At 42.0% G+C, this 24,690-nt stretch overlaps 1 protein-coding gene across 1 annotated transcript in view; it reads left to right on the forward strand.

Moving 5' to 3' along the window:
• LOC126100723 (odorant receptor coreceptor) overlaps positions 1-24,690 on the forward strand; it is a 338,496-nt gene that overhangs the window by 276,825 nt on the left and 36,981 nt on the right. The window lies entirely within an intron of this gene.

Below are 24,690 nucleotides of genomic sequence, written 5' to 3' on the forward strand. Positions count from 1 at the left end.
CTTGTAGTCTCTGGTCTCGAGTTTGATCCATATCTCCATGGACCTCAGACGTTGCTTAAAAGCACACACAGCTCTTCCTTAGATATTTTAAGTCCTCCATTAATCTCTGTTAATAAGGATCCGAGACTGACGAGGAAGATCCAGTAACTGGAAGAACACGGGCTTTGCAGGCGATGCCCATCGGGGATAAAATACCATTTGTTACAATTATCTCGACAAGTATTTGCCTTTAGATTCTGTCCGTCCTACAACTAGCTACTGCACTGTTAGTCACAAGAGTAGGAGCGGAATAAGGATTGTTCTTCTCCACAACACACCCACACAGTTTATTGGTTTCCAACGTCCTTTCAGACTAATATTTAGACGGTTAGAAAAGATGACAGCAAAAGTTCATTGCTCAGCCTTGCCCATCTGAACTTATCTTTAGTCCCTAAAGACACTAAACAATAACATTCTTCCCATTTTCCTTCAGGTGAAATATTTCGCCAGAGTGGCTCTTCATCATGTGCCCATAGCATAGATATTCTAGTACAGCCATCGAACAGCAACAGATCTACGAAATTCAACGATTTTTAGTGTTACGGATTGCAAACTGAGTCGTACTGTCAGATATTTCCGACACATTGTCATACAATCAATCAATGTCAAATAAGCTTCAAAAGAACATGATTCTATTGGCTGTTTTAGCCGCAGATAAAAGTTAGGAATTAATAAGCAGCTTAGGTGAGTGATGGCCATATCGAACACACAGCTAACACGTGTCAGCCGGGATGGCAAACCAAGCGCAGGAAGCCATCAATCTGGCGCAGTGTTACGCCCCATTATCTGTGGAAGGCCAGTGACACGCTTTGTCATCCTCCAGGCGGAGCTACCATCAATATTTGAGTCTCTTCCTGTCGTCCCGTGGAGACACAAGACAGCAGGACGGGATAAAACAGTAAGGCACGTACAAAACAACAGGCCGTTAAGACTTGCCTACAAATATGTTTGCTATTTCTTTATTGCGACAAACCCTTCATATTCTCTGTAACTTGAAGCTGCCTGCCGTTTGAATACATACACACAATATGGCGTCAAGATTACATACATCTTAAATTTTGAGCTCTTTCTGGTTAGGCAGTGCATTACACGACATTCATAGCATTTTCAATTTAAAAAAGCGTTGCGTATTCTAAAATGAGATGGTTCGTGACAAAACCAGAAAAGTCGTGGAAACGTTCATGCTACCGCGATACTGAATGCCTCTCGCAGAAAGGGCTGCACTGCGAAATCTCCGAGAAGATCCGGACTTTGTGGTACTGAAGGCCGATAAAGGCAATTTAACTGTACTGTTACCTCGCAGTTTGTATGTGGATAAGATGTATGGTCTACTAAGTGACTCTGCCTACAGGAATATTGATAATGATCCTACAGGACGTGTGCAACGGAAGACATCTGCACACCTGAATTCTTCCTCGTTGCCTCCAGAGACCATCAAGTGCTTAAGACCTCATGGCGGCGTACCTCCAAGACTGTATGGCCTTCCGAAGGTACATCAAGACGGACTACCCTTACGGCCAATAGTGAGCAATATTGGGGACCCCACTTACGATTTAGCCAGACATCTTGCATCCTTGCTGAGGCCATTTGTGGGCAAATGTCCACATCACATACGAAACTCGGCCGATTTTTTCAACAGACTGGGGGCTCTCCACCTAAGAACTTCTGATCTTTTAGTTAGTTTTGACGTGGTGTCTCTTTTTAGAAAGGTACCCCTCACAGACTCCTTGGCACTGATTGGCAATAAGCTTCAGGTGGGAATCACTGTTTTGTTTCGCCACGCTCTCTCCTCAACATATTTTATGTTAAACCAAGAATATTTTGAACAGATTGACGGCGTCGCCATGGGTAGCCCCTTGTCTCCCTTGGTGGCCAACCTTTTTATGGAGGAATTTTAGGAGAGAGCACTTGAATCAGCAGCCCTCAAACCAACTGTTTTTTGGAGGTACGTGGATGATACTTTCGTGATGTGGCCTCATGGAGAAGACAAATTTGTGGAGTTTTTAGATCACCTCAACTCCATTCATGAGAACATTCGGTTTACCATGGAATTAGAGCAAAATGGTTGCCTTCCTTTCTTGGATGTGCTAGTTAGACGGAAAAGTGATGGCTCTCTGGGGCATTCAGTTTATCGGAAGCCCACACATACTGATTTGTATTTAAATTCGTCCAGCTGCCATCACCCATCGTAAACAATGAGTGTACTTAAAACACTTGTACACGGAGCTCATGTAGTGTCAGACGCAGATACTTTGCTTGAAGAGCTTGCCCACCTGAAGAGAGTTTTCAAAGAGAATGGATATTCTACCCGGAAAATTAGCAAGGCACTTGCAATTAAGCCAAAGAATCAGGGAGTGGAGAAAGAAGAGAGCACGCCTACTAAATCTTTAGTTTTTCTTCCCTTTGTTGGCAAAATTTCCTTCAAAATTGCGAGACTACTCCACGGTTTCGAAGTGAAAGTGATTTTCCGTCGACCATCGAAGATTTCTATCCTTCTGGGATCAGTGAAAGACGATCTGGTATTGCGGAAGGCGTGAATTTATTAAATACCTTGTCAGTGTGGCATGCCATACCTAGGACAAACATTGCGAACAGAGGAAGAATGTTACACTGAACATCAACGCTGTACTCGCCTTTTGCAACCTAAAAGTCTGCAATTGATGAGCATTGCATTTCCACTGGACACTCAATGGAGTATGAAAAGGCAACAATTTTGGCCACAGCAACATCCTTTTGGGACTCCGTCATAAAATAATCAGTGGAAATTCGCATGACAGACAATCTTATGAACCGTGACAATGGCTACCAGCTAGATAATGCGTGAAACCCCGTCATCTCTAAGATCTGCTCCAGGCGAAGACGTCAGAGCACTCCGATGGCCGCGGCAATTGACAACGCCGAAGACAGCTGAGTTCTGCAGTTCCACCAGCGAGGGCGGTGTGGTTCGTCTGTCAATATGATTTTGACGATTGCGCGGAATACTCGCTGCACGCTATATATTGCGAAACGGAGGGCGTCTTCGTCAGTCTTCGATGGCTCACCTGAGGATGGCTGGCAGTTGTCGAGTCGAAATATCGTGGATGGAAGCTAACGACGACCGGCTGCAAGCCGGAAATCTTTTTGGATGCTCAAAAGATGTCCCGCACCTCGGGCGCATTCCGATGGGGGTAGCATTATACCATGGGGAACGTTCATCTAGTAATGAGACCCGTGGTAGAAAGCCATTGCACCATGACAGGTGTGAATACGTGAACGTTATTGCGAACCACCTGCATCTCTTTATGCTTGATGTCTTCTTGTGAAGCCACTAATTAGTTGTTAAAGTAATTACACTGATATACGTATAGCAAAGAATATATATCACAAGTAGCGTATTGAAACTTTAGAATTCTCGGTGACATAAAGATTCCATGAACTACACTCCTGGAAATTGAAATAAGAACACCGTGAATTCATTGTCCCAGGAAGGGGAAACTTTATTGACACATTCCTGGGGTCAGATACACCACATGCTCACACTGACAGAACCACAGGCACATAGACACAGTCAACAGAGCATGCACAATGTCGGCACTAGAACAGTGTATATCCACCTTTCGCAGCAATGCAGGCTGCTATTCTCCCATGGAGACGATCGTAGAGATGCTGGATGTAGTCCTGTGGAACGGCTTGCCATGCCATTTCCACCTGGCGCCTCAGTTGGACCAGCGTTCGTGCTGGACGTGCAGACCGCGTGAGACGACGCTTCATCCAGTCCCAAACATGCTCAATGGGGGACAGATCCGGAGATCTTGCTGGCCAGGGTAGTTGACTTACGCCTTCTAGAGCACGTTGGGTGGCACGGGATACATGCGGACGTGCATTGTCCTGTTGGAACAGCAAGTTCCCTTGCCGGTCTAGGAATGGTAGAACGATGGGTTCGATGACGGTTTGGATGTACCGTGCACTATTCAGTGTCCCCTCGACGATCACCAGTGGTGTACGGCCAGTGTAGGAGATCGCTCCCCACACCATGATGCCGGGTGTTGGCCCTGTGTGCCTCGGTCGTATGCAGTCCTGACTGTGGCGCTCACCTGCACGGCGCCAAACACGCATACGACCATCATTGGCACCAAGGCAGAAGCGACTCTCATCGCTGAAGACGACACGTCTCCATTCGTCCCTCCATTCACGCCTGTCGCGACACCACTGGAGGCGGGCTGCACGATGTTGGGGCGTGAGCGGAAGACGGCCTAACGGTGTGCGGGACCGTAGCCCAGCTTCATGGAGACGGTTGCGAATGGTCCTCGCCGATACCCCAGGAGCAACAGTGTCCCTAATTTGCTGGGAAGTGGCGGTGCGGTCCCCTACGGCACTGCGTAGGATCCTACGGTCTTGGCGTGCATCCGTGCGTCGCTGCGGTACGGTCCCAGGTCGACGGGCACGTGCACCTTCCGCCGACCACTGGCGACAACATCGATGTACTGTGCAGACCTCACGCCCCACGTGTTGAGCAATTCGGCGGTACGTCCACCCGGCCTCCCGCATGCCCACTATACGCCCTCGCTCAAAGTCCGCCAACTGCACATACGGTTCACGTCCACGCTGTCGCGGCATGCTACCAGTGTTAAAGACTGCGATGGAGCTCCGTATGCCACGGCAAACTGGCTGACACTGACGGCGGCGGTGCACAAATGCTGCGCAGCTAGCGCCATTCGACGGCCAACACCGCGGTCCCTGGTGTGTCCGCTGTGCCGTGCGTGTGATCATTGCTTGTACAGCCCTCTCGCAGTGTCCGGAGCAAGTATGGTGGGTCTGACACACCGGTGTCAATGTGTTCTTTTTTCCATTTCCAGGAGTGTATTATATAAAGAAAAGACGCCATATTATCTTCATAATGCTACTTGTATCTTTGATCCTGTTGTTTAGCTCTTGTCTTATGCTCGTGGCTCTCTTTGCCATTCGACGTACAGACACTTGCTGCCTATTCACGTAAGCTGAATTATCAGTAAATAATAGTTATCGGTGCTGAATTTTATAAATGTGTTCTTGCGGTGAAACAGACTCTTTTTCCTCTCCTTACAATTTACGTAAATGTGGCCAATGATTTCTACGGATGGAAGCTCGTATGGTATTTTAATTTAATTTCCAAAAGTATCTTAAAATTAACTGTCTTTCATTTCTCGCGCTCTGGTTTCTGAATAACCTGCATTTTAAAGTTATTTACGAAGCTCGATTTTCAGTTAACACAGCACGGTTACCTTTGATTATTGAAAATATATCTTTACGTAAAATCACACTAGCAGGAGCTTGCTTTAATTTTGGCTCGAACCTGACGAAGTCATATTTCAGAATTAAAAGGATTTTCAATTTATTTCGTGTCAGAAAGAAAATTATTTAATAAACGTACAAGAGATAAGTTTTTGTAGCAATAAAATATATCTATGGTCTCAGGATAATAATTCCTAACATCACGATATTTTTACTCTATGTATAGAATATATTTGAAGTGCATTTTCCATTATTAAATGTAGGAAGATAAGTTCATAGTAACGAAATGTATTTATTCTTGCTTTCCCAACTATTTTTGGGGACATGCATTCTGAATTTCCAGTAATGAAATTAGGTAGGGGCTAGAAAGAGATTTTCACTCTGCAGCGGAGTTGTGCTGATATGAAACTTTCTGGCAGATTAGAACTGTGTGTTGAACCGAGACTCGAACTCGGGACCTTTGCCTTTCGCGGGAAAGTGCTCTACCATCTGAGCTACCCCAGCACGACTTACGACCCGCCCTCACAGCTTCAATTCTGCCAGTACCTCTTGAGTATCTCAGACAGTAGACCACTTCCCCGCGAAAGGCAAAGATCCCGAGTTCGAGTCTCGGTCGGGCACACAGTTTTAATCTGCCAAGAAGTTTCAGGTAGGGTCTTGTTTACTCTCCAGCGATGATGGCACCTTCCAGCACGATAACGGTCCGTGTCACAAGGCCAGTATTGCGTTAAAGTGGTCTGAATCCCCGGAAAATCCTCAAGGTAGTAGTTGCGGCATTTAGTTCCAGAGGTGGACCAACACACTATTAATCAGGTGGTTCATCAGTGTATATCTGGAAACAATTACTCATTGCGAAAAAGGCCAATATTCAGCTGTTATCGAGTTCTCTGTGTTAAAATCTAGGACAGTGGTGAACAACTGCTTTTGCTCGGAGGTCGCAAGATTGCATTATTTAATTAGCTTTGCTTTTCAGTAAAGGTGTAAATTATACCGTATAACACAGTAAATAAAATAAAAGTGGCAGTTTTACTCATTTCATTTATTGTGATAATTTCATATCATGTACAGCTGCAAATCACATTTTATTTTAGAATTAGTTTGAAAAGACAAATATGTTACATAACACTTTTCTACCATTTTTTTAAATAAGAAGTGCGATTGGTATATGACGTTTTCAAAACAGCCTGTAAGTTAACGTTAATCTTCAAGCACGAAAAACTTTTTCAGCGAACAAAGATTTGCAAAAGTCTCTCCTTCTTCTTCTTCTTCTTCTTCTTCCTCAGAGATCACAGGCCCTGTAGAACACGCGCTGCATGACTATCTGTTTCCATCGCCTTCTATCTCACGCAGTCTCTCTCCAACCTGCGGAAATTCCTAATGCTGCGATGTCCTTCTCTATGTCGTCTTTCCACCTTGTACGAGGCGGCCCAATGGTCTTGTTGCCTGGAGAGTTCCTTCAAATGCGTTTTTTGGTGACTCCGTTGTTTTCCATTCTAGCCACATGTCCAGCCCATTGTGGTCTCCTACTTTTTAATTTCTGGATGATAGTGGGTTGCTTCATTAGCTGATAAATTTCTTTGTTCTTTCGAATTCTCCATACGCCATTCTCCAACAGATTTTTCTCATTACTTTTCTTTCGAAAACATTCAGTTTTTCTCTTTCATTCTTTGTAAGTGTCCAGCTTTCTGAACCGTACAGTAATATGGGGCAAATGATAGTGTTGTATATCTTCACATTTGTGGTGATTGACAAAGCATTTCGAAAGCTTCTATTCTCTTCTTGTCCTAACTGTTTATCGTCCATGTTTCACTTCCATACGTGGCTACACTCCATACAAATACTTTCAGAAACGACTTCCTGACACTTAAATCTATACTCGATGTTAACAAATTTATCTTCTTCAGAAACGCTTTCCTTGCCATTGCCAGTCTACCTTTGATATCCTCTCTACTTCGACCACCATCAGTTATTTTGCTCCCCAAATAGCAAAACTCCTTTACTACTTTAAGTGTCTAATTTCCTACTCTAATTACCTCAGCATCACCCGACTTAAATCGACTACATTCCATTACCCTAGTTTTGCTTTTGTTGATGTTCATCTTATATCCTCCTTTCAAGACACTGTCCATTCCGTTCAACTGCTCTTCCAAGTCCTTTGCTGTCTCTGACAGAATTACAATGTCATCGGCGAACCTGAAAGTTTTTATTACTTCCCATCGATTTTAATACGTACTCCGAAATTTTCTTTTGTTTACTTTACTGCTTGCTCAATATACAGATTGAATAACATCGGGGAAAGGCTACAACCCTGTCTCCCACCCTTCCCAACCACTGCTTCCCTTTCATGCCCCGCGACTCTTATAACTGCCATCTGGTTTCTGTACAAATTATAAATAGCCTTTCGCTCCCTGTATTTTATCCCTGCCATCTTCAGAATTTGAAAGCGAGTATTCCAGTCAATATTGTCAAAAGCTTTCTCTAAGTCTACAAAGGCTAGAAAAGTAGGTTTGCCTTTTCTTAATCTAGCTTCTAAGATAAGTCGTAGGGTCAGTATTGCCTCACGTGTTCCAATATTTCTACTAGTTTTTCCATTCGTTTTTAAAGAATTCGCGTAAGTATTTTGCAGCCGTGACTTGTTAAACTGATAGTTCGGTAATTTTCAAATCTGTCAAGGCCTGCTTTCTTTGGGATTGGAATTATTATATTCTTCTTGAAGTCTGAGGGTATTTCGCCTGTTTCATACATTTTGCTCACCAGATGGTAGAGTTTTGTCAAGACTGGCTCTCCCAAGGCCGTCAGTAGGATGTTAAGGATATTGGCTTGTAATTTTGAGGATCCGTCCTTCTGCCCTTCTTATACAGGGTGTTACAAAAAGGTACGGCCAAACTTTCAGGAAACATTCCTCACACACAAATAAAGAAAATGTGTTATGTGGACATGTGTCCGGAAACGCTTACTTTCCATGTTAGAGCTCATTTTATTACTTCTCTTCAAATCACATTAATCATGGAATGGAAACACACAGTAACAGAACGTACCAGCGTGACTTCAAACACTTTGTTACAGGAAATGTTCAAAATGTCCTCCGTTAGCGAGGACACATGCATCCACCCTCCGTCGCTTGGAATCCCTGATGCGCTGATGCAGCCCTAGAGAATGGCGTATTGTATCACAGACGTCCACAATACGAGCACGAAGAGCCTCTACATTTGGTACCGGGGTTGCGTTGACAAGAGCTTTCAAATACCCCCATAAATGAACGTCAAGAGGGTTAAGGTCAGGAGAGCGTGGAGGCCATGGAATTGGTCCGCCTCTACCAATCCATCGGTCACCGAATCTGTTGTAGAGAAGCGTACGAAATGTGCAGGAGCTCCATCGTCCATGAACCACATGTGTCGTACTTGTAAAGGCACATGTTCTAGCAGCACAGGTAGAGTATCCCGTATGAAACCATGATAACGTGCTCCATTGAGCGTAGGTGGAAGAACATGGAGCTCAATCAAAACATCACCAACGATGCCTGCCCAAACGTTCACAGAAAATCTGTGTTGGTGACGTGATTGCACAATTGCGTGCGGATTCTCGTCAGCCCACTCATGTTGATTGTGAAAATTTACAACTTGATCACGTTGGAATGAAGCCTCATCCGTAAAGAGAACATTTGCACTGAAATGAGGATTGGCACATTGTTGGATGCACCATTCGCAGAAGTGTACCCGTGGAGGCCAATCAGCTGCTGATAGTGCCTGCACACGCTGTACATGGTACGGAAACAACTGGTTCTCCCGTAGCACTCTCCATACAGTGACGTGGTCAACTTTACCTTCTACAGCAGCAACTTCTCTGACGCTGACATTAGGGTTATCGTCAACTGCACGAAGAATTGTCTCGTCCATTGCAGGTGTCCTTGTCGTTCTTGGTCTTCCCCAGTCGCGAGTCATAGGCTGGAATGTTCCGTGCTCCCTAAGACGCCGATCAATTGCTTCGAACGTCTTCCTGTCGGGACACCTTCATTCTGGAAATCTGTCTCGATACAAACGTACCGCGCCACGGCTATTGCCCCGTGCTAATCCATACAGCAAATGGGAATCTGCCAACTCCGCATTTGTAAACATTGCACTGACTGCAAAACCACGTTCGTGATAAACACTAACCTGTTGATGCTACGTACCGATGTGCTTGATGCTAGTATTGTAGAGCAATGAGTCGCATGTCAACAGCAGCACCGAAGTCAACATTACCTTCCTTCAATTGGGCCAACTGGCGGTGAATCGAGGAAGTACAGTACATACTGGCGAAACTAAAATGAGCTCTAACATGGAAATTAAGCGTTTCCGGACACATGTCCACATAACATCTATTCTTTATTTGTGGGTAAGGAATGTTTCCTGAAAGTTTGGCCGTACCTTTTTGCAACACCCTGTATACAGGCGTCACCTGCGCTTTTTTCCAGTCGCTCGGGACTTAACATTGGGCAAGAGATTCGCGATAAATGTATGCTAAGTAAGCTAATGCAGTAGGCCAATGCAGTAGAGTACCCTCTGTAAAACCGAATTGGAATCCCATCAGGACCTGGCGATTTATTTATTTTCATCCCATTCAGCTGCTTCACAACCCACAGCGTGTGATGTAACGAAGAAATCGGAGAAGTGACGATACAGAAATGGACTGCGCGATGTCTGTAAGGGGGAAACGGAGCCTGAAGGACAAGGCGCTCGGCTGCCTGCGAGGTGCAGAGAACCGGGAGGGAGCCGTAAACGCCCCGGGTTGGTGCGGCGCGCCACTCGATACGACGCGGCGAGGCACACCGACTGCGGGCTGCGATTGGTCCTCGCTGCGCGGGATATAGCTGCAATCTGGAGCGAGCGGCTCCTCACTCCGGTAATTCACTTTGCCCCGGCCGGACCATCGATTCTCCAGCGCCCCGCAGGAACCGCTGTCGGCTTGAGGCGTTGCAAACTCGCACACCGACATCCCGCCCTGCTCCTCAGGGATGCCGATTGTTTCCACAGTTCATACAGTAGGACACGCACCCACCGCCAAATTCCCCAAGTATGTGCATGTCAGAGGCCAAACTGTATAACTGTAATGCGCAAAATTTGCTGACAGTGACACCTGGTGGGAGGTCACATACTGAACATATACACTACTGGCCATTAAAATTGCTACACCAAGAAGAAATGCAGATGAGAAACGGGTATTCATTGGACAAATATATTATACTAGAACTGACATGTGATTACATTTTCACGCAATTTGAGTGCATAGATCCTAAGAAATCAGTACCCAGAACAACCACCTCTGGCCGTAATAACGGCCTTGATACTCTTTGGCATTGAGCTTGGATGGCGTGTACAGGTAAAGTTGCCCATGCAGCTTCGACACGATACCACAGTTCATCAAGAGTACTAACTGGCGTATTTTGACGAACCTGTTGCTCGGCCACTATTGACTTCACGTTCTCAGTTGGTGAGAGATCTGGAGAATGTGCTGGCCAGAGCAGAAGTCGAACATTTTCTGTATCCAGAAACGCCCGTACAGGACCTGCAACATGCGGTCGTGCATTATCCTGCTGAAATGTAGTGTTTTACAGGGATCGAATGAAGGGTAGAGCCACGGGCCGTAACACATCTGAAATGTAACGTCCACTGTTCAAAGTGCCGTCAATGCGAACAAGAGGCGACCGAGACGTGTAACCAATGGCACCCCACACCATCACGTCGGGTGATACGACAGTATGGCGATGACGAATACACGCTATCAATGTGTGCTCACCGCGATGTCGCCAAACACGGATGCGACCATCATGATGCTGTAAATAGAACCTCGATTCATCGGAAAAAATGGCGTTTTGCCATTCGTGCACCCAGGTTCGTCGTTGAGTACACCATCGCAGGCGCTCCTGTCTGTCATGCAGCGTCAAGGGTAACCGCAGCCATGGTCTCCGAGCTGATAGTCCATGCTGCTGCAGATGTCGTCGAATTGTTCGTGGAGATGGTTGTTGTCTTGCAAACGTCCCCATCTGTTGACTCAGGGATCGAGACGTGGCTGCACGATCCGTTACAGCCACGCGGATAAGATGCCTGTCATCTCGACTGCTGGTGATACGAAGCCGTTGGGATCCAGCATGGCGTTCCGTATTACCTTCCTGACCAACCGATTCTATATTCTGCTAACAGTCATTGGATCTCGACCAACGCGAGCAGCAATGTCGCGATACGATAAACCAAAATCGTGATAGGCTACAATCCTACCTTTATCAAAGTCGGAAACGTGATGGTACGCATTTCTCCTCCTTACACGCGGCATCTAAACAACGTTTCACCAGGCAACGCCGGTCAACAGCTGTTTGTGTATGAGAAATCGGTTGGAAACATTACTCATGTCAGCACGTTGTAGGCGTCGCCAACCTTGTGTGAATGCTCTGAAAAGCTGATCATTTGCATGTAACAGCATCTTCTTCCTGTCGGTTAAAATTCCCGTCTGTAGCAAGTCATCTTCGTGGTGTAGCAATTTTAATGGCCAGTAGTGTATAATATAAAGCAGAGAGCACCACTTCACTACGCGCCATATCGCTGTTGCTATGACGTATGCCAGCCAATCAGAAGCCGTCCTTTGCATATAAAAAAGTGGGAATCTCGCTAGTTCACGACAGTCAGTTTTAGCGCTGACGACGACCATGGAGGTAGTGGTCGAAAGCTTGGAGTTTTATCCTGATTTGACGCGGCATGTACACCGAGAGATTTTTATTCAAGAAATACGTCGCGAAAGACTTCGTAGCCGTATAATGTTATCTGTTCGTTGGCCACTTGCATCAATCTTGTTCAAAGAAATAAATTTGCTTCCACTCCGCAGACAATCTTTTTCAATCTTGTTTCAATAAGCTCTCTGATGAAACGTCTATTTCTCGATTTCGCTACTGTTAAAGACGTAAGACCATAATGCAGAAGTTTCACGCTACGTATGTCGAGCAACCCATCATCTTTAGTCGGTTCCGCACAAAAAGTTGCATGAACCCACCACACCTTCATAACGTATCTGGGACCAGTTGTCTCAGAAACGAATTAAAAATAGTTCCAATCCTCCGGCACTGAAAAACAGTTTTGGGAAACTTCCCGTGGTTATAAGGCAAAAGTGTCAACTTCGCTTCCCTTCAAAACATCCCCCAGCTAGAGATCCACTGTCCCATGTCCAGGTCTCTAATCAACTGGAAGTTGCTTTGAGAACAATCGTGCATTCGCACAGATTGTAAGGAAATCGGGTCCTTTTTCTCTGTAGTCATCACTAGAAACCATTCTATCTCAAAAAATTTTATAGAGCTCCTGACAATTAAAGAAATTTATACTAATAATAAATCTGTAATACCATCGTGTGTGTCTGTTTGAACGCTTAAATTCCGAAAACTGCTAGCAGTTTAGCGTTCAAACAGACACACACGATGGTATTACAGATTTATTATTAGTATAAATTTCTTTAATTGTCAGGAGCTCTATAAAATTTTTTGAGATAGAATGGTTTCTAGTGATGACTACAGAGAAAAAGGACCCGATTTCATGGGTCTTCACAAGTAACTCGTGCGTAGGTTGAGACGATGTACAGGCTTGATTACGTCAAAACTGGATCACGGAATGAAAGTTATCGCGATTCAAAGTTTTATTTAAAGTCGTCATTTCTAGGGAAACATATTTACTCTTGGAAAAAAGGTGTTTACCCTTTCACTTTTGAAAAGTGTTCTGTGTAAGACAGTTTAATGTAATGAATACAATGCTTATACAGTCCAAATGTTTTTAATCCACTCTTCGATACTAACATTATTAATTGTGAAAATAACTATGTCTATTAAGTTCTCATGACTAAACTGATGAACCGGTTTCGATGAAATTTGGTGTGAAGATAGCTTGAACTCTTTGGAAGAACATAGCTTACGGTAGAAAATAAAAAGAATCGACCCTTAAGTTAAAAAATAAAAATTATTAAATTTTTTGCATAATGTCCGCGTTGAATGATGTATAGTTACTTCAGTGACACGATGCATAGAAGCGCGCTCCTGTCCATGTCGCGTGAACAGGCAGACACGCGAGGGCAGCCGACATTATCGATCGTACAACAGCTTAATTCCTCACTGTCACCCATCATCACAAAATTAATGATATGCTGGCTTAGCCGTAGGTAATAGGTAGTACTAAAGAAATCGTTATTGAGATGTAAAAACCTGAACCATTGGTACAGGAATCTTTCAAAAAATGGCTCTCAGCAATATGGGACTCAACTGCTGTGGTCATAAGTCCCCTAGAACTTAGAACTACTTAAACCTAACTAACCTAAGGACAGCACAAAACACCCAGCCATCACGAGGCAGAGAAAATCCCTGACCCCGCCGGGAATCGAACCCGGGAACCCGAGCGTGGGAAGCGAGAACGCTACCACACGACCACGAGATACGGGCAGGAATCTTTTTGGAAGCTCCTTGCTCCCCATAAAGGAGCGAGAAAAATTTACTATACACAAGGAATACCTCCGCAATTTTCGTAAACGATACACGCCTCATGTGGAATGATTGCCTGCATTTTCTGAAACATCGTGCCCGTTTTCCCTTCATTACGGCGTTTTAGTCTGACGGAAAGCAAGTTCAAATGGCTCAAATGGCTCTGAGCCCTATGGGACTCAATATCTGAGGTCATCAGTCCCCTAGAACTTAGAAATACTTAAACCTAACTAACCTAAGGACATCACACACATCCACGCCCGAGGCAGGATTCGAACCTGCGACCGTAGCGGTCGCGCGGTTCCATACTGAAGCGCCTAGAACCGCTAGGGCCACACTGGCCTGCGGAAAGCAAGTAAGGGAATCGAAATGATCTATTCCGTATCCCAGAGACCATACTGATAGCGAAACGCAAGATGACAGAGAGAAGCCTGAAATACTGAATTCGGTCCTCCGAAATTCTTTCGTTGCGGAAAACCATAATTTGGTTCTATCTTTGAATGAATGCACACTCGTCGAAATGTCACTTAATGAAATAAGTGATCGTGGAATATAAACTGATGAACAGGCATCTGGTCCAGTTGAGATAATTGTGAGATTCTATGAGATTATGAGAAGGGACTTATCTTCCTTCAAGTAGTTTGGAGCAACGAAAATTACCTAGCGATTGTACATTCTCGTTTTCGCGAAGCGTCATCGGGCAGATGCACATAACAACAGACATATATCGCTGGCGTCAATATGTTGTACAATTGTGGAATTTTTTATTCTCATGCACTGTGACCTTTTTGGAGAAAGAAAATCTCCTCAACAAAAATCTAAAGAGGCTTTGCAGACGAGGATCTTACGACACACAACTCTCGCTAGTCGTTAAAGATGAGGGCGCTCACGTTTATTCCGCCTTGCTTGATTTATGGAAGTTGCTCGATATACTCCTGCACTTAAGTTTAGTCCGCAAAATATCAGCTCACCATCGGACCAGATTCGTGGTAGGTTTTAGAGTTTTCCAGCAGACATAACTCACAACGTCGTTCTCAACGGTATAAAGACTGCAGGTGTGAAAGTGATTTCACGAGATCCCCAAGTGAGTGTGTAGGGACTTGACTGATTTCAGTACATATTAATGATACAATGGACAACGCTGCAGGTTTCGTGGGGCTATTTGTGGACGATGCTGTTGTCTAAGGGAAAGCTGCAACGCCGGAAGCCTGTAGTGAAATGCATGGAGACGTATAGAGGATCGACGGCTGGTGCAGAGACGGGTAGTTCGTCCTGAACGTAAATAAATGTGGCGTACTGAGCATAAATAGATGGATATAGCCGCTAATGTTCGGTTACATTATAGGTAGTAAACCACTGGAAACAGTAACTATCTTAAAATACGCTCATCTTCAGGAAAAACAGAGCACGTTGAACGATTCCAGATAGGACGTTCGTATTCACAGGACATGTAGATTAGTATGTTCTGTAGCAATGATTAGCATTTGAACTATGTCGACCCTCGGCTTCAAGGTCGTTACCAATATAGTGGCGCAACACCACCTACAGATAAAATGTGCCTGCGGCTGTCGCTGCCGCTATAAACCGAAGGGATCAGTGTGATTTGAGCAGATGTGCAGGATGCCTCGCAAAAGTATGCGCGAACCTTACCGTCAAATCAGAGTATTTGAAAAAGGGCGCATTATTGGCATGAGAGAATGTGAGGCATGCGTCCGGGAAACTGCTACTCGTGTGGGCCGAATTGTTTTGGCGGTGCAACGGGTGTGTGCAAAATGATTCACGGAAGGACATAGAATACGATGAGATGGTCAGGTCGCGCCACAGACCACTCGCCGAGAAAAAAATATGTGTGTGTGACTTGCTAAGGGACCAAACTGCTGGGTTCATCGGTCCCTAGATTTACACACAACTTAAACTAACTTATGGTAAGAACAACACACACACACGCCCATACCCGAGGGAGGACTCGAACCTCCGACGGGAGGGGCCGCGCAATCCTTGGCATGACGCCTCTAACCGCGCGATACTCCGCGCGGCCTCACCGAGAAGATCGACACCTCATCCGAATGTCATTGCAGGACAGACCTCCGTCCTCCTAAGTTCTGGCGCAACAGTGGGACAGTGTAACACGTCGTACGCTATCAGGGGCGGCAGTCCGTCGCTGAACGAATGTGCAGAAATATGCTAAACGGCAATGGTACAGGGAACGATGTCACTGCGAAACAGGAACGGCAACAGATAGTGTTTTCGGACGAACTGATATTCTGTTTGTTTGAAAATGATGGCCGCATTTTGGTTCGCCGCAGATAGGGGAAGCGGCATCACAGTGACTGCATTCGCACAAGACATACAGCACCAACTCGAGGCCTTATGGCGTAGGGTGCTATTTGGGTACAACCAAAATTCACAGTCTGTGCGCGTCTAGAGCACTGTGACCAGTGTGACCTACGTGAATGACATCCTGCGACCCGTAGCAATACCCTCTCTGCACAGCACCCCAGATTCCACTTTTCAGCAATTCAATGCACGACCATATGTGGCTGTACGAACATGTGCCTTCTTGGTGTCACAGGAAGTCCGCCTTTTGCCTTGACCAGCCAGATCACCAGTCTTGTCGACAATCGAAAATGTGTGGGATTTGGTGAAATGACCGGTACAGCACTGTGATCCAATGCCGACCACCACAGATGAACTTTGGAAATAGACGAATGGAGCATGAATGGCTACACCACAGAAACGCCATTGGCACTTTATACGCGTCGATACTGTCGCACATGGAAGAAATTATCAGGGCCCATTAAAGAGACTGTGAGGCAACAGGACACAATCCGGCCGAGGTAACTGAAATGCTAATCATTCCTGCAGAACATACTAATGAACATGTCCTGAGAATATGAACGTCCTATCTCTGGTCGTCCAAGGTGTTCTGTCCTTTTTTTTTAACATGAGTGTAAGAAGTATTAACGTTGCGGAACGACCACAAGTGGAATGAATACGTAAAAGAAATTGTAGGAAAAGCACATGCCAGGAAGACACTGACTGGAAGACTTAAAGAAATATAAATCAGCCACGGAGGATGTGGCTTACAAAATACTTGTTCAACCAATTGTTGAGTACTGCTTACCAACAAGGGTTTGACAAAATCTAACCAAGAGTGGCGCTTTTTGTCACGGATGGTTTAGTCGGCCCGACAGCGTTACTGAGACTGCAGTAGCAGGTTAACTTTTGTAATTTCGAGAGCGTATGTTCCAAGAAGAGACAGCAACATACTGCTTCTTCCCATACATGTCTCCCGAAATGACCTTGACGAGCAAATCATTCCTCACATGCATAAAATACGTCGTGAATAGAACAGGTAGCGCGGAAATAGTTTGTGATATCAGAAGTATGGACCGTCACACACCGAAAGGTGACTTGCAACTATACACGTAGATACAGATCACCTGAGAAACACTCATATCTTACAAGTAGCAGAATGTAAGTAAATAGTGCTGTCAACGTCTGTCTGTCAAACTCGTATAGTCCACATTGTCCGAACATTCAGCTAATGAGAAAACACTTACCCTTTGACTGACTGATGCCGTGCTTCATAGCCCTGCACGCCGTGTATATTCTGTAGTATAATGCGGAAATTAGGTAGAAACATTCATACACAATAGCAACCCCAATACACAGTGGGAAAACACATGGAATGACAGAAGCAGTCAAAGACGTCAAAAAAGAACTCGTGTTTAGTTACTGCCATATGGGAACGACAACTGTGGTATTATTATAATGCTTGTAATTTGAAAGAGGAACAAACCACAAGTATGGGTTAAATGTAGTGTATTTAAATCACACTGTATTTAAATGAAATTTAAATAAACGTTTTTAAACAATTATCGTAGCAAGTTACGATTCCAAACTATAAACTGTGTTAGTTATTTTCGGTATGAGGAAGTAAATCTTATGTACACTCAAGGAAAAAGTTTGTTTTTGAGACATAAAATTTCCACATGGCATGTATATAAGAGTAAATGCTCATCAGTTTCACGGTATGACTTTTCACTTCCGTGATTGGTTGTGAACGATCTGTGATTAAGTGGTACATGGAATTAGTAACAACAATGAAAACGCTGACACTAATGTTCAGGCAATGGAAAGGTAGATATATTAAAGTAACTATTTTTCGTTGTTGTTGTTGTGGTCTTCAGTCCTGAGACTGGTTTGATGCAGCTCTCCATACTACTCTATCCTGTGCAAGCTTCTTCATCTCCCAGTATCTACTGCAACTTACATCCTTCTGAATCTGCTTAGTGTATTCATCTCTTGGTCTCCCTCTACGATTTTTACCCTCCACGCTGCCCTCCAATGCTAAATTTGTGATCCCTTGATGCCTCAAAACATGTCCTACTAACCGATCCCTTCTTCTAGTCAAGTTGTGCCACAAACTTCTCTTCTCCCCAATCCTATTCAATACCTCCTCATTAGTTATGTGATCTACCCACCTTATCTTCAGCATTCTTCTGTAGCACCACATTTCGAAAGCTTCTATTCTCTTCTTGTCCAAACTAGTTATCGTCCATGTTTCACTTCCATACATGGCTACACTCCATACAAATACTTTCAGAAACGACTTCCTGACACTTAAATCTATACTCGATGTTAACAAATTCCTCTTCTTGAGAAACGCTTTCCTTGCCATTGCCAGTCTACATTTTATATCCTCTCTACTTCGACCATCATCGGTTATTTTACTCCCTAAATAGCAAAACTCCTTTACTACTTTAAGTGTCTCATTTCCTAATCTAATTCCCTCAGCATCACCCGACTTAATTTGACTACATTCCATTATCCTCGTTTTGCTTTTGTTGATGTTCATCTTGTATCCTCCTTTCAAGACACTGTCCATTCCGATCAACTGCTCTTCCAAGTCCTTTGCTGTCTCTGACAGAATTACAATGTCATCGGCGAACCTCAAAGTTTTTACTTCTTCTCCATGAATTTTAATACCTACTCCGAATTTTTCTTTTGTTTCCTTTACTGCTTGCTCAATATACAGATTGAATAACATCGAGGAGAGGCTACAACCCTGTCTTACTCCTTTCCCAACCACTGCTTCCCTTTCATGTCCCTCGACTCTTATAACTGCCATCTGGTTTCTGTACAAACTGTAAATAGCCTTTCGCTCCCTGTATTTCACCCCTGCCACCTTCAGAATTTGAAAGAGAGTATTCCAGTTAACATTGTCAAAAGCTTTCTCTAAGTCTACAAATGCTAGAAACGTAGGTTTGTCTTTTCTTAATCTTTCTTCTAAGATAAGTCGTAAGGTCAGTATTGCCTCACGTGTTCCAACATTTCTACGGAATCCAAACTGATCTTCCCCGAGGTCGGCTTCTACCAGTTTTTCCATTCGTCTGTAAAGAATTCGCGTTAGTATTTTGCAGCTGTGACTTATTAAACTGATTGTTCGGTAATTTTCACATCTGTCAACACCTGCTTTCTTTGGGATTGGAATTATTACATTCTTCTTGAAGTCAGAGGGTATTTCGCCTGTCTCATACATCGTGCTCACCAGATGGTAGAGTTTTGTCATGACTGGCTCTCCCGAGGCCATCAGTAGTTCAAATGGAATGTTGTCTACTCCCGGGGCCTTGTTTCGACTCAGGTCTTTCAGAGCTCTGTCAAACTCTTCACGCAGTATCTTATCTCCCATTTCGTCTTCATCTACATCCTCTTCCATTTCCATAATATTGTCCTCAAGTACATCGCCCTTGTATAAACCCTCTATATACTCCTTCCACCTTTCTGCCTTCCCTTCTTTGCTTAGAACTGGGTTGCCATCTGAGCTCTTGATATTCATACAAGTGGTTCTCTTCTCTCCAAAGGTCTCTTTAATTTTCCTGTAGGCAGTATCTATCTTACCCCTAGTGAGATACGCCTCTACATCCTTACATTTGTCCTCTAGCCATCCCTGCTTAGCCATTTTGCACTTCCTGTCGATCTCGTTTTTGAGACGTTTGTATTCCTTTTTGCCTGCTTCATTTACTGCATTTATATATTTTCTCCTTTCATCAATTAAATTCAGTATTTCTTCTGTTACCCAAGGATTTCTATTAGCCCTCGTCTTTTTACCTACTTGATCCTCTGCTGCCTTCACTACTTCATCCCTCAGAGCTACCCATTCTTCTTCTACTGTATTTCTTTCCCCCATTCCTGTCAATTGTTCCCTTATGCTCTCCCTGAAACTCTCTACAACCTCTGGTTCTTTCAGTTTATCCAGGACCCATCTCCTTAAATTCCCACCTTTTTGCAGTTTCTTCAGTTTCAATCTGCAGTTCATAACCAATAGATTGTGGTCAGAATCCACATCTGCCCCTGGAAATGTCTTACAATTTAAAACCTGGTTCCTAAATCTCTGTCTTACCATTATATAATCTATCTGATACCTTTTAGTATCTCCAGGATTCTTCCAGGTATACAACCTTCTTCAATGATTCTTGAACCAAGTGTTGGCTATGATTAAGTTATGCTCTGTGCAAAATTCTACAAGGCGGCTTCCTCTTTCATTCCTTCCCCCCAATCCATATTCACCTACTATGTTTCCTTCTCTCCCTTTTCCTACTGACGAATTCCAGTCACCCATGACTATTAAATTTTCATCTCCCTTCACTACCTGAATAATTTCTTTTATCTCGTCATACATTTCATCTATTTCTTCATCATCTGCAGAGGTAGTTGGCATATAAACTTGTACTACTGTAGTAGGCATGGGCTTTGTGTCTATCTTGGCCACAATAATGCGTTCACTATGCTGTTTGTAGTAGCTAACCCGCACTCCTATTTTTTTATTCATTATTAAACCTACTCCTGCATTACCCCTATTTGATTTTGTATTTATAACCCTGTAATCACCTGACCAAAGGTCTTGTTCCTCCTGCCACCGAACTTCACTAATTCCCACTATATCTAACTTTAACCTATCTATTTCCCTTTTTAAATTTTCTAACCTACCTGCCCGATTAAGGGATCTGACGTTCCAAGCTCCGATCCTTAGAACGCCAGTTTTCTTTCTCCTGATAATGACGTCCTCTTGAGTAGTCCCCACCCGGAGATCCGAATGGGGGACTATTTTACCTCCGGAATATTTTACCCAAGAGGATATTTTTCAGTAGCTTTTAATGAGGTGTTTCCTAACCATCTGGATGGTCACAGGCACTTAAATGTACCAGTGTACGAGATGAGACAAAGAGTAACCATGGCTGCAACTGGTAAACAATAATAATGACACCAAAAAAATCAGTCATCAGTTGCACAAGAATTTATAATTTCACATTACAGATTTCGTACATTGATCACATTTGCTGATTCATCATCAACGAAAGTTGGTGCCGTCATCGTTGAGAGATGTATGAGGTTTCTGGACCAAAGAGCACATTTTTTTTTCAAATTTCCTGCTTTAAAACCACGATTTTTGTTTTACTACATCCCCCATATAAAAATTTAACCATACCAATGAAAGATGATGATGATGAGGTCCCATACTCCGAGAAGTGTAAGGGACTATGCGAGAAACCCGCACTGCCGTACTAGGCAAGGTCCTAAAGGAGGTGTTTTACCATTGCCTTCCTCTGACCATAGTGGGGATGAATGATGATGATGAAGACGACACAACACCCAGTCATCTCGAGGAACGGAAAATCCCTGACCCCACCAGGAATTGAACCTGGGACCCCATGCTTGAGAAGGGAGAATGGTACCACAACACCACGAGCTGCAGACAATGAAAGATATTTTCATTTATTTAAAAAATAAAAAATTATCATTTATTTAAAAAAATTAAAATCTAATAATTTTTTTATAGATGAGTTCTACCAAATTGTGTTCATCTATGCCAATGAAAAACAAATTAATTTAAAAACTCAAAGGTATATCTCAACCATAAATGTTTTAAAAAATAAAAATGTAATTTTTATGTAAATAAAAAGGAAAAAAATGTATTCTAATCCTGAGTTATTTCTAGACATAGAAAACTATTATCAAGACAAACAGGGATTGAGTTCTTGATTAATTAAATAGCAAAGAAATGAAGAAGAGAGAACTAAGATATAAAACTATAAGAGAACTTTGGACAATTTGTAAAACAAGATATTTAGAAATTATTGTAAAATTAATAATGAACACTTAGTCGATCTTATTGTAAGTCCTGATGTCAGTATTAATAATAACTATAATGAATTAAAGAATAAATCTGTAAAAGATATTCATAAAATATGTCAAACAATAAAATTAAAAAGTTATTCTAAACTTAAAAACAACAATTAATCGCTCTTATCAAAAGATCTGAGGTAATATTAATAATATTGATAATAAAACGGACGAAAATGCAGATAAAGATCAAAAGGTTAAACAGAAAGCCTATGAAGATAATTTTTTAAGTTGTAACTTTCTAGATGATGATGATTTTTTAAAACAACCAAAATAATGAACTGAGCAGCTCCGGTTTTTAAATCTAGAATAATAACTTAACGAAATTAATAATACAAATAATATTACTGAATGAAAAGAATTTTTTATTCAAAATAATCAGTAAATTAAAGAATATTTTAATGCAAAGAATATCAGCTGAAGTTAAAATGAAGTTTTATCATTATTTTAAAAGACAAAACGAAATAAGAATTTAATTTTAGAACAATTAATGAAGTTTTATTATGAACAACTGATTTATAAGACTATTATCAAAAATCAAACAATAAACTATTAATCGAAATTGGAGAAATCTGAAGGAGAAAATCTAATTGGTCTTTATTTTTTACAAAACATTTAGAATAAAATATTAATAGACACAATCTAATTTCTGGTTCTTCTTATATCGATTTACCAAAAAGGAATTTACCAAAAAGGAATTAAAGGAAAGTAGTTGCAATTAACGTTAAAAATAATGATCAAAAATGTTTCCCTTATTTAGTAAAATCAGTTTTATATCCAGTAAATGATCATGTGGAAAGGGATATAATTATAAAATTATTGGGTTAGCATTAGATGAAATGTCTAAACATTAGTTTTCATATTCAATTAACACATATTCCAAAATTTGAAAAGAAGTCAAATATTCCATTAATGTTTATGTTTGTGATGGAAAATATATTTTACATCCTCTTTTCCAGACAAAGCTTTTTAAATTAGAAAAGAAAATGATTCACATTATTGCCATATAATATATTTATCTAGATTAATTACGTCACAAACAACTAAACACAAGTCAAATTTTTATACTTGTGATAGATGTTTAAGATAATTTTATTGACAAGAAAAATTAGTCATCTTGAAAACAATTGTAAACAACATAAAGAAGCAAAAATAAATATACCCATAAAAGATGAAAACATTGAATTTGAAAACTATAAGCATTCATTATGATTTCCTTTCTTTATTTATGTTGATTCTGAATGTGTTTTAAAAGATGTTAACACTTGTCAACCAGATCCTGAAGAATCTTATACCAATAAAAACCAAAACATGCAATGTTGTCATTCAGTTATTGTGTCAAACACTCTAACAGCGAATATAAACAACCCATATGTATACTGGTAAAGATTCTGTGGAAAAATTTGTTGAAATGGTAAAACATAAATCTAGAATACCTTAAGAAATATATGTTAAAATTGTTCAAATGATAATGACTAAATAAGATATAATTAATTTTAAAACTTCAGAAACTTCTTTTTATACAATGAAGAATTTACTGAAGGAAAGAAAGACATTATTGTCATTTAACAGGAAAATATTGAGGAAGTGCTGACAATGATTGTAATCTTAATTATAAAAATCTTTCCTTTATTTCAGTTTACATTTATTATTTAACAAATAACGATTTTCATTTGTTTATCAAAGAATTGGCAATAGATCGTCAAAATATTGACACTCCTCCAAATAGTGAACAAAAATATATTTCTTACAGTAAACCAGTTGAAACTGGATTAGCTTTAAATTTTTGGATATTTTTAAATTTATGGCTTCAATTATAGATAAAGTGTCTTCAAAACTTACAAAAGAACAATTTAAATAAATTTCAAAATATTTCAAATGTGAATGATTAGAATTAATAATTGAAAAGGCATTTATTCTTATAAATATAAGATTCTGAAGAAAAATTAAAAGAAACAAAATTACCTAAAAATAATGTTTTTATTTGAGACTTAATAAATCCAGTATTTCTGATGGGGATTATAATCATGCAAAATTAGTTTGGGAAAGAAGTCAATTTTAAAAATTTAGGTAACTGTACAAGATCATATAATATATTTGAGATTTTAAAATTGGCAGATGATTTTGAAAATTTTAGAGATACTTGCATTAAATCTTACAAATTCTAAACTGCATAGTAAATCGTCAAAATCATTACGTAATTGTAGGGCGCTGACAAAATACTCCAACCGTTCTGAACTGTGGAGAGAATCGGCGACCTAGCTGGGTTTAGCAAGCACAGATAAGCAGTAGAAACTCTCGCTGCGTGTGGGTGGTCATTATCTTACTGAAATGTAAGCCCACGAAGGCTTGCCCTGAATGGCAACAGAAATATGATATATGTAGTGCTGTGCTGTTAGGATACACAGCTGACAACCAAATGTGTCCTGCTGTGAAATGAAATGGCGCCCTACATCATCACTCCTGGTTGTTAGGCCATATGCCAGGCGATAGTCACGTGGCATCCCACTGCTGGCGGAGACGTCACCAGGCACGCCTTCGCTGGTCATTAGGGCTCATTTCGAAGTGGGGCTCATCACTTAAGACAGTTCTATTCCACCCAATGACATTCTAGGCCGAAGACAAGCTGGACAACAATGAGATGCCAACCTGAGTGTCGCCTACCGTATGGCCCGACAACCGGGAGTTATGGTCTGCGATGCCATGTTGCCCCTCATGGCAAGCCTTAC

Source organism: Schistocerca cancellata, chromosome 9 (genome assembly GCF_023864275.1).
Source record: "Schistocerca cancellata isolate TAMUIC-IGC-003103 chromosome 9, iqSchCanc2.1, whole genome shotgun sequence".
Taxonomy (NCBI): domain Eukaryota; kingdom Metazoa; phylum Arthropoda; class Insecta; order Orthoptera; family Acrididae; genus Schistocerca; species Schistocerca cancellata.